Consider the following 11,713-nt stretch of genomic DNA (forward strand, 5'->3'; position numbering starts at 1 on the left):
CCTGCCCTGTTGTTCATGTGTGAAAGGCAAACTCCAGAGAAAGTCCAGACCCAATTCTCATCATCCAGAGGTCATGTCTGAAAATACTTTAAGTGCTTTATAGTACAGCTGACATTCATCTATTCACACAGTGCTTCAGGAGACGTCAGGAGCTCTGGCCCAAGGACACTTGCATGCGGATTGGTCAAGTTGGGAATCAAACCACTGATCCTCCCTTTCGATAATGAACCAACCATGTGGCAGTGCAGAGCATAAAATCATGCAGCTCCAGGTCAGGGGCTTCAGGGAGACACGAGACGTGATTGTTTGTTTGAGTGTTTCTAATAAGCCTGGTCTCCAGAGGTTTTCACACATATTGGAGTCAAAATAATAACCATCCAGTGAGCAGCAGCTCTGTGTTGATGAGAGGTCAGAGGAGAATGGTCAGACTGGTTGGAGCAGACAGAAAGGCTAAGGTAACTCAGATAACCTCTTTACAACTGTTGTGGTCAGTGAAGCATCTTCTAATCTGAACTACTCAAATCAGTTTATATAACAGGTCACATTCACACAATGCTTCTATATCCCACATACATTCCCACAGTGCTATTCTGCTCTCAGACATGCAGACTGGTGGAGCTGGAGACTGAACCAACAATTCGCCAATTTGTGGACGACCTGCTCTACCTTTTGAGTCACAGAGGCCCACATGTACAACATCTCTACCACTACACAGCAAATCAAGGTCAATTATGTTTGTTGTCTGTTTACTGTACAGGTCGGCTGTGGCTGAGGGGGTCGTCCTCTGACTAGATGGTTGGTGGTTTGAACCCAGTCTTCCCCATCTGCATGCCGAAGTGTCCTTGGGCAAGATACTGAAGCCTTTCTCATAAAAAAAGTGCTGCCCATAGATGCACTGTATGAATGTTTGTGTGAATGGGTGAATGGCAAAAAAAAATAAAACCATCGTATCGTGTGGTTGGATTGGTCATCAAGACTAGAAAAGTGCTATATAACTACAAACCATTTACACAAGATTAATTTCAACCACACAGCAGTTTAGCTGTTCTTCTTTTCAGTTTCTGCATACTGTTCAACCCACAGACTCTATGGGCGAGACTTTGCAGACCGTAACCTTGCAGTGCTCATATTTTTGGTGAATGATGAACTGAATGGATCAGTCTGCAAATACTGAACGCGAACCTGAGCATCGTTTATTGTCACGAGACTAAACGGCACTCGCCTTTTATGGCACCGTAAAATTAAAGATTTTATTTCTGTCTTACAAATCTTAGAGTGAAATTCCGCCATGAAATCATACAGTTGTAGCTCAAAACTTCCTGCAATCCATAGCACAACATCTGAATATTATCTGCGCCATGTTTTTTTCTAATATAGTTAAGCAGAGCAAAGTTAGAGAGGTTTTAATAGGCACCACCAATGAACTGAGAGAAGAAGAAGAGTGGTATAAAGTTTAAAACCACAACCTTCACTCAGGGGCAAATATCAATCTGTAAATGTTAAAGAAATAATAATGATATTTATTGTGGTAATTATAAATATCGACAAATATGAATATTTTTATCTTGATATAATGTTTGGCCATATGACCCAGCCCCAATAAAAAGTCAGTAAATCTACCAAAAAAAGGCAATAAATTAGCAACCTTGTTTGTCAACGCTACCTTTCGACAATTGTTTTGAAAAAGCAACGTATCAACAGCGTAACTTTTAGTCCCTCTGTGTTTATAGGGCTGTTGTATTCGAGCCAGAGCCACGACTCAGACAGCAGCAGCTTGTGTTTACAGGAAACACATCAGGACAGCGAGTCTCCTGTCACTCCCACTGAGCCGGGGAATACACCAGACAATGCAGTTCACCTTTCAAACAGCTAATTCTGCTTGGATATATATGTGTCACGAGTCTGATTGGTCTGTATCTGTGGCACCACAGGCAAAAAAACACTTCTCATTGAGTTTTTGGTTTGTGGTTAACACTGCCATGCTTTTGTTGCTGTGAAACATGAACCACTACATTTTAGTAACTGAAATGCTGCATTAAGTCATCAGAACACTTCAGTGACAGCTCCCCTGAGGGTCTCTCAAGGCTTTGAATGCAGAACTCACATAGACCATCTGTAAACAACAGCAATCACTTTATGCAGACTGCAGAGCTGACAGGGCGGGTGAGGAAGGTGAGTGGTTTTCTCACCCTCGACTGCGATAATCCCTCTAATCTCTTCTGTCTGGAAATAGCTGACAATCAATGGCCGCAACGTTCATCACCATCTGCACAATGAAGGGGAGACCGGGGCAGCTCAGCAGCCACACAGCAAAACCATAATTACATTAGACCTAATGGCTTTTTTTTTAATGAAGTGTGACAGCATTATTTAGTGCCGAGTATCAGAGGTGTATTCAAGCTGATGAATATAATTTAGACAATGTGACACACTAATTTAAACTTATACCGTGGATCCTAATTAAGATATGTAAACTGTAAAAAAAATTTTTTTAAAAAGTTGAGCCAACTTAAAAAAGTAAAGCAACCAGCTGCAATGCTTTTTTGAGATTGCTCAACTTAAGGGCTTGTGAGTTGTGTCAACTTAAAGTGTGAAGTTTGCCCAAAGCGCTATCTTAAGTTGGTCTAACTTAACATTACTATTCAGTTCTACTCATGTATCTAAGTTAAAAGTACTTAAAATATTAAATAAGGTATACTGGCATGTGTGTATTCTTATAAATTGAAAACATAAGTTGATGGCACTGCATAGTTTTAGTTGAGAGAACTATAGTTTAAACTTAAAATGTTGTATTAATTCAACTTTACTGCCCATAAGTTGAGGGTACTAAAAAAAATTATTTACTCTTTTGCCTTACTTTTAAAAAGGATTAGACATTTGTCGTGAAAATTCAATACTAAAAGACATCATAATTCTTCAAACATGATCTATTTATTATGAACAATTGGTAAACATTTGGTGCAAACCATTATAAAATCAATAACTTAACTGCCAACATAGTCAACATTGCAATAGTAACAGCAGACATTTTGAGTGTCATTATTCATCCTTATCTTAACCTAATGGTTCCATCGCACAATTATTTTCAAAACAAAGCATATGAAAATGCAAGTCACACTGTATATGTAACAGAATAACACATTACAACTTAAAGTGATAGTTCGCAGAAAAATGAAAATTCAGTCATTATCTACTCACCACTATGCTGATAGAGGGGTGGATAAAGTGTCCAGAGTCCACAAAACATTCAGTTATTTTTTTTTTTTTTAACATAACATGCCTCCATACTGCTCCTGTGGTGTCATCGAAGTGTCCAGAAGACCCAACATTCACATTCGACTAGAAACAGCGTCATTTTCTGTTTCGGTTAACTATCCCTTTTAGCAAAGGATCATTACCTCATACCTACCATTTATGTATTAACTCTTTTGAGAAACAAATCCAGCAGTGAAGAAACACTGAATACAGATAGGATGGTTAAAACACACTGACATGAATGTATGGGTGTGTGCGTGTGTTTTCATGGCTGGCTACTACAACAAACTGTTCTTTAGAGCCTGATCACGGGCAGAGCACTCGTACCAAAGTTCATGAAAGGCCTCAAGTGTGCAATCCTATGGGGTAGTCCAAGTTGAGAGCGTAGATAAGTCCAAACAGAAGGATGAAGGCAGTTGTCAAGTCACAGATGACGATGAGTTCAACCCCTTTGACACACATTTCCTCCGAGTCTGTATCCTACAGAAAACAAACAGAGACTAAAATAAATATTCTTTAAAGTTTTCATCCCCCCCATTAATAGGTCTAAGTAAACATTTGTGCCAAATTTGACATTATTTTCTTGAGGTGTTCTTAAAATTCCGCTGCTCTGCAGTTTCCAGCTTCCAAGGTATACTGATCTTGCTCACTAGTGGACCAATGATTTTAGTTCTTAAAAGTGATAGAAAAATTACTTATTATTTACACACCACTATGATAGAGGGATGGGTGAAGTGTTTGAGTCCACAAAACACTTTTGGTGTTTCAGGGGTAAACAGCGTTGCAGGCAAATCCAATACAATTGAAGTAACTGGCAAAACAGAAAAAAAATGTAAAGTGCCTGATTACTGCTGCTATGGTTTCATCCAAGTATCTGTAAGCCCCATAAAACTTTTTCGACTACATGTGCTCTGATATCTTCCTCTATTGCCGCATTCACATCTGCACACAAGCTCTCGCCCCCGAGGGGCGTGTGGAGTGCGTGTTAGCATCACTACTTCCGCGAGCAGACTTTTAGACTTAAAATATGGTGTAAATGACGTTTCAAGTCGAATTTGAATGTCTGGGCTGAAGGACACTTGGACACCACAGGAGCAGCATGGAGGAATTTTTTTCCATTTGAAGGAGTCCGCCAGTTACTTCAGTTGCATTGAATTTGGCTGCTGCACTATTTACCACTGAAACTCCAAAAGTGTTTTGTTGACTCAAACACTTCACCCACCCCTCCATCAGCATAGTGGTGAGTAAATAATGAGTGAACTTTCATTTTTTGGTGAACAATCTTTTTAAATTCAAAGATAAAAACATGGATTTGTTTTATGGCAAATTGCTATCAAATTAGTCTGTTTGCTATCTAACCACAGATTTACTGGCCCGTTGTATATTTATAATGGCCCAGCATTCAAAAATGAAAACAACCATAATGGCATAAACCAAAGTTGTCTTACCAGACATGTCTTCAGAAAGTTGTCTCGCTCCTCCCTCATATAGAATGTCAGACTTCTGAGATCTGTGGCCTTTCTGTGTGCAAGCTGTCTGAAAGATACAAAATGAAGATAAAGATACAAAATGAAGATAAAAAAATATCACATGGCCTGAAAATAAAATCAGTCTTTCATTTAGGCACAACTTATGTTTATTTGTTTTCTAGAGCAATTGTTATAAAGACAACAACATTGGTAGCATGTGTTTAATGCAAAGATATTCAACAACTACAAGAACAATGGTTTTCCCCATTTTAAACATGGGCAACATATTTTTTCTGATATTACTAACCATCATATTCCACAGGAAAGGTAAGGATAATGTTCAGTCACAGCACGAAGCGAAGTGTAAAAAAAGTGTTGCTTGCTTGACCACCTGTATATTAAAGCATCGTTAACCAAATATATGATGTATGAACGTAGGGGAAACCCTGCATTTATCTCCTACTTACATTTCCTGGTCATCAAAGATGTCCAGAAGGGCCCTGAGGTCTTTTCCAAGTGCTTGACGTGATCCGGACAGCTTTATCAACTGTGATGAGTGTGCGTCCAATGATAAGAACGTTTCCCAGTTCCACTTAAGTAATTCTAAAAAAGAGAGGAGACAGTGTTCAAAGATATGTTAAATATGGTTGCTGCGGTGGTCAAGACAGACACTCTGATCACTTTCTCGGCACACATTACATGACAAAGAGATCAAAATGCATACAAATCGAAGATCAATTTAACTATTTTAATTTTAAAACAATTTTAAAACTTTCACAAAAAATTAAGCAATTTATTTTGTCAAGTAGTAATACCACCCTAGCTTTGAATAAAACAGGAAATACATTAAAAGATGACTCAACATCAAAAGTTACCATTATTTAACCTTCATCGTTAGCCATTTGTAAGTCAAGAAATAATGTTTTGATCATAATATATAACTTACACAAAAGCCTCACTGCAGCCCTCTCCTCAAACTTGACATAATTTAGGGGGTGAGGGGTTCATTAAAAAACAATACATCATTATACTAATTAAAATTAAAATCATATACATATACAAGGTTTTTATGTTGTATCACAAGGGAAGGAAAGAAAGATTACTTTAGGGTCTTATCAGTACCAGAGAGAATAAAGTGTGTATCACAATAAGATGGGGGGTAGAGTACCTGTAGATCAACGCCACATGCACACGGGCTAACTGTAACGTCTGGAAGTGGCACCGCTTCAACTAGCACAGCAGTTTGCAGCTAAATGTTAGCATGCTAATCAAAACAGCTAACACTGCAATCGTCGTCAGAAAGTTGTGCGTGTGCATGGAAAGTACAACCTTTAAAACACACAACAATGCGCACACTCCTTCGATAAGACAATAACGTAACACGTGGGTAGTTTATTAACTTAAGCACGGTGAGGTTGGTCTACAGGTAGTTTCTACAGGTAGCTAACACAGGTAGCTTCTACAAGTAGCTTTGTAAACGTTGTGAACCTTTACATTCAAAAGACAACGGGTGGCAGAATAAGCAGTAAACAAGCGGTAACTGGAGCACAGAGTCTTACCTGGTTCACGTGAGCTAGGAAAGCGAGGCGGAGCGCCAACAATACGGAACATGTGCGGACATGCCCCGTCGGGCTGACGGCGCCGGTGTTTGAAAATGCGCATGCGCGGTGATATTGACTAGGTTGTGACTTCACGTCACGCAAGTGCACTCCTAAACACACTTAAACTTTTCAGTGAGCTGCATTACTTATCTGTAAACTTGGAACTTTAAGTTAGCTCAACATTTTTCAAAAATAGTTGCTCACTCAACTCCGAAAACAAAGTTAGAACAACGATTTTGAAGTTGGGCTTTTTACAGTGTACATCAAACTTAACCTGCAATAAATATGTCATCCTTTCTATTGAAGATAATCAGGTGTAATAAAACAGCATCATTTTCATTGTTTGATTATTCCAAAACCAGATTTTTTGCTTGGTTTTCAGGAAAAAAAAGCTAAGAAAACACATCCATCAGTCGTCAGACTTGGGCAATGACAGTTAACTTCCTGCATTAGCATTAATTTGGAGCCTCATTTTATTTTGAATTTGTCTCTTCCAACTCCTGATAAAAATGTCTTGCTCTTTATTTGCTAAATGCTCCACTACGTTCACCATATTCACGAACTGTGCAGTAATTTTATAATTCTTGGAAATTCACTTAGAAAAACACAATAAACATTATACCTGCTTAACATCAGCATGTTTCCATAGTCATTGTGAACGCTGTACAATGTAGGTTCGCCGCACTGGGTTGAGTTTGCATGGTCTCCCGTGTCCATGTGGGTTTTCTCCAGGTACTGCGGCTTCCTCCCACAGCCATGCAGATTAGGGTTAGGTTAATTGGACACTTTAAACTGTGAATGTGATTCCCTGGCGACCTGCTAAGGATGTTCCCCACCTCTTGCCAATGTCAGCTGGGATTGGCTCCAGCTCTCCCCCGGGACTCCCTAAAGCATAAACTGTATTGATGTAGGCTGTCGACTCTTATTTTGAAGGACCAGTATGTAGAATTTAGTGGCATCTAGTGGTGAGGTTGCAGATTGCAAACAACTGAATACCCCTCCCACCATCCCTCTCTTTCCAGGTAAGTGGAGAACATATGGTGGCCTTCCTGTTACATATAAACACTAAAGGGCTCTCTGGTGGCAGTGTTTGGTTTGTTTGTTCAGGGATTTGTAATTTTGATCTCATCAGAGGTTGTGAAGATCCGCTCCTATCGTGCCTCTGATTGGCTTATCCTGATAACTCTCCATAACCCCAACCAATTAGCACCCTTTTAATCTTAATTTTACCCAATCGGAGGAAGGGTCTTTGTCCTCCCTGGGTGGGAAAAAAAAACCCAGCATGCCAATGAAACATAGTGGTCTCAAGACACATTCCCTATACAGATTGATTCTTGGCTTACAGATAAACAACAATTGTTAATTTCAGATCATACAGTAATGAAAACTTTATGTGTCAGTCGAGTTATTGAATATGTAGCATCTCTGCCAGCTAATAAATATTGTAATTATTCTTGTTAAAAAATCTTTATCCTTACAGTCAGAACTGACTACCAAAAAGACAGTACTTATACAATACTTCCACACCAAAGCTTTGGTAACCCACATTTGAAAAGTAGGAAAAGTAGAAATGATGTGTTTGTAAGACATTAAACATCCTAGCATTTCATCATTTAGAAAAGTGTGGGATCAGGTCTTGAGTAAACCCATCCTCTCTTTGACCAAAACTGAGCTGTGCTATTTAAAGGTGGAGTCTATAGATCACAGACACTTTTAAAATCCCTCAACTCATCTGCCACAGATCACACCTTCACTATGAGGAGAAATCAGGAGCAGATATATTCCATTTTTAATTGGGAAGGATATTATCAATTATCTGATAGAATGCAGCCAGCCACAAGCAGGACACTGCTAACCCCTGTTGGCCAACAAAATAAACTACAGCTTACTTGGTAAATAAAATAAAATAAAATAAAATAAAATGTATACCATTTAGTTGCTGTAACAACAGACAGAAAATAAAACTATAACTAACCCGTGTGAGAATTACTTTTCTTTCACAGTCTACCAATACTATGGATTGTACTGGAAAAGTAAAAAAAAACAGCCTTTGACGACAGCCTTTGGCTTGCAGGCAGACACAGATATTTATGAGTCAGATCAACTGACTGAAAAGAAGTGAAGCAAATGAGAGCAAAGAGAAGGTCATGGTTGACAACAACCATGCAATGTTAAAGGGATAGTTCACCCAAAAATCTAAATGAAGTCATTATCTACTCACCACTATGCTGATAAAGGGACCACAAAACACTTTTGGAGTTTCAGGGGTTAAACAGCGTTGCAGCCAAATCCAATACAATTGAAGTAACTGGCGACCACAATCCCTTTAAGCATGTTTGCACAGGAGGATTTGGGGCAGCTCAGTCAAAAGAGGGAAATAGTTCTGTCTTAACCCATCAAACTTTAAGATGTTTTAAAAAAGCTTTTGGAGAGATATACTGTATGATCTAAAAAGGTTTTCAGAGGATTTTCCATGCTGATAATATAAAATAAGAAAATGAGGAGAACCAGCCTAAGGGTGAACTTTCAGTCATGGAGCAAACATTATTTAACTCACTCTAGAAAACACTCTAATGTTCCTCAACACTGGAAGATCCAGTGACTGTGGAGAAAGGTGCTATTATCTCATAAATCCACTCGCAGCAAATGTTTCCTTTAGACCACCGGGGGGCAGTGTTGCTCTAATAAAAACGAGCTGACAGAGTGGTCAGTATTACTGCACAGCTGACTGTGGCTGCAACAGACCAACCGGTGATGAGTAGTTCTTAGTAGAGAGTTTATACAGCTTCCAGAGAATAGAGGATGTGAAGCACTACACTTAAACAGTCCTTCTCAGAACACCCAACACACGACAAGCCTTTTTCCATGTTAATCTTTCATTTACAGCACTAAGGCATCTACTACACTTCTGTTCGTCCTGGGAGGGGGGGATCCCTCACGTGTGGCTCTCTCTGGGGTTTCTATCTTTTTCCCGCTGGTTTTTTCTGATAGTATTTGTTGATGTCGCACCTTGTTAAGCCCTAAAAGACTAATTGTGATTTGTGAATATGGGCTATACAAATACAATTTGATTGATTGAAGATAATATGTTTGTCCTCTACCTTGTAAAAATGAAAGCATGAGTCATATATACAATAGAAACAGTGCACATGATGCTGCACAGCGCCTCTGTCAGCAATGTCATTTAAAAAAATATATATTATTGTCACATGTTTAAAGGTTACGCAGGATATTCTCTGCCACCAAAAGTCACACTAGCACAAATCAAATGCTTCGTCAGCCACACCACTGTCACGACTCCAGAAGCAAAGTGTCCCCGTGCAGATATTTAGACTGTTTCTGGTTTAACAGCACTGTGGTGGGCAGGTGACATCAGCAAGGAGGCAACGATTAACACGTCCAACTGGGTGTCACATCGCTGCTGAGCGGAGCTGGGGAGTGTTTCAAGAGAATTTAGGGCCAATTGATAAACGGGAACTTGGGGGCCATAAAATAAACCAAATACCAAGGAACTGATATGAAACTTCACCATTACAATCGTCAAACGGTTATTTTACTGTCACAATTACAAACAAAGCGCAAAAATAACAGTAAAGTAACTCCCCAGCACCATGCCAGGTACAAAATTATGAAGCTTCTGGCAGAAAGCTAGAGGCATGGGGCCTTGTTAGGGGGTTTCCTAACATGGTGTCATCGCAGCCCCCTGCAGGAACATAGCCAATCAAAGCATTTGAGGGTCGTTGCTATGGACTAACATTCAGCCGTTCTCTGGTGTGACAAGTGCAGAGATATTCATACATTTATACATTAAGCTTATGCATTTTTAAAGTGAGCTTACATTTAAATAAAATGTACCAAAATAGAATCCAACCATACCGTATAGTTCATATCATCAAGTGGTCATTTGACCTGGTAGGAAGCCTGTCAACATCCACATCCTGATGTTTGAAGGAATTTATAAATAATTAATCTTGATTTTCTTAGGTTTAGACCTAAGTTCTATGTTTTTAAATTGCATTGTTTGCTGTCATAGATTTTTTGACCACATTAAAGTACAGATTTAAATGCACCTGACGGATTATGATCCATTTGGCCACACTCGAGACTTGACCTTGTCTTGAGAAAATAAGACGCAATTACTCCACTATATCTTTATACCTATAAAATAGATAAATATAGCTGCAACATTCATGCATATTGATATATCTACATATATATAGTGTTTATGTTTGAGTTGTGCCGTAAATTTAAATATCACTTTGATTTGGAGCGTTTGGATGTGATTCTAATCAACATAATGATGATGTGCTCGAAAGAAACATACGTGATCTCCCCAGCAGAATATATATGTTACATCGTGCTTCTGCCTGCTGCACCCCCCCTCACCTGAATGCTCTGGAGATTTCTGTGTTGTTGGAAAACCTCCACATGTGTGAAAGCCAATCTCTGGACAAAGTCCAGACACAATTTTTCGGGACATCCTCCGGAGGTCATGTCTGAAAATGGCTTTAGTGCCCGGGAGGGTGGGGGGGGGGCACTCTGGCAGGTCTGTGGCTTCTCATCTCTCAAGGTTGATGTGAATTCTGATCAGGTTTAGCTCCAGTTTACAGGCGCGTATTTTCCGATAACACAAGTGACCACTGATTGACCTCAGAAATACGGCAAAGCTGCGTCTATGTGTTCTGACTACCACTCTGCATTCCAGACCAGAACTTGAAAAGAAGAAAAGTGCACTTAATTAATTGCCTGACATATTTTCCAGTCTTTCATGCAGCCAATTTAGTGGAAGATGTCAATCAGGCGGATTAGGCTTGTTTTTCTGTTAGCCTTGTACTGACAGTGGAAAATGATTAAAAGGGGAGATTATGTGACAGCAAATTTGTGTTGATATCATTAAACTTTCATCATGGACTGGGTTTAAAGCTCTATATTGCTTATTAACTCAGCTTTTTGTGGCTGCTTGCCTATCAACACTTCAAATGAACCAGATACAGAGCAGCTCCCCCCCCGCCAAATCCACCACACTCTAATGCTGCTGTGGAAATATCCCTTGTAATACTGGGAGGAAAACATGTGCATGGATTTTCTCCCCTTTCACCCCCATTTCTTGTCCATGCAGAGGCTTTGCAGTCTTTGTCTTTTGTGAACAACAGAGAGATGTGTGTGGTTGTAGATCCATTCAGTAACAGTATTCCGTAAAAGTGATTCTGGGTGTTTTCGCTCAGAAAAGGTGAATGATTTTACAAAGAAGGGAACAGATGACTCTCTTTAGAATGACTAACTAACAGGAGTGTAAGTGATCATTTATTGTTGAGGATTTCTGTATAACCTGCCCTGCATTTGATTTTCTAATGTGTTAGATTAAATATGTAAATATGAATACATTAT

General features: G+C 39.3%; 1 long non-coding RNA gene across 2 annotated transcripts; it reads right to left on the reverse strand.

Moving 5' to 3' along the window:
* Positions 1 to 2,915: 2,915 nt before the first annotated feature.
* Positions 2,916 to 5,803, reverse strand: LOC117776894. 2 transcript variants are annotated; one of them, XR_004616512.1, is made up of 4 exons: positions 5,671 to 5,803; positions 5,192 to 5,327; positions 4,704 to 4,791; positions 2,916 to 3,735 (listed from the first exon to the last, which is right to left on the reverse strand). It is a non-coding gene; the product is annotated as an uncharacterized LOC117776894 (long non-coding RNA). The 2 variants fall into 2 exon arrangements; XR_004616511.1 differs by lacking the exon at positions 5,671 to 5,803 and having other exon boundaries at positions 5,192 to 5,576.
* Between the last annotated feature and the right edge of the window lie 5,910 nt (positions 5,804 to 11,713).

Source organism: Hippoglossus hippoglossus, chromosome 16 (genome assembly GCF_009819705.1).
Source record: "Hippoglossus hippoglossus isolate fHipHip1 chromosome 16, fHipHip1.pri, whole genome shotgun sequence".
NCBI lineage: Eukaryota > Metazoa > Chordata > Actinopteri > Pleuronectiformes > Pleuronectidae > Hippoglossus > Hippoglossus hippoglossus.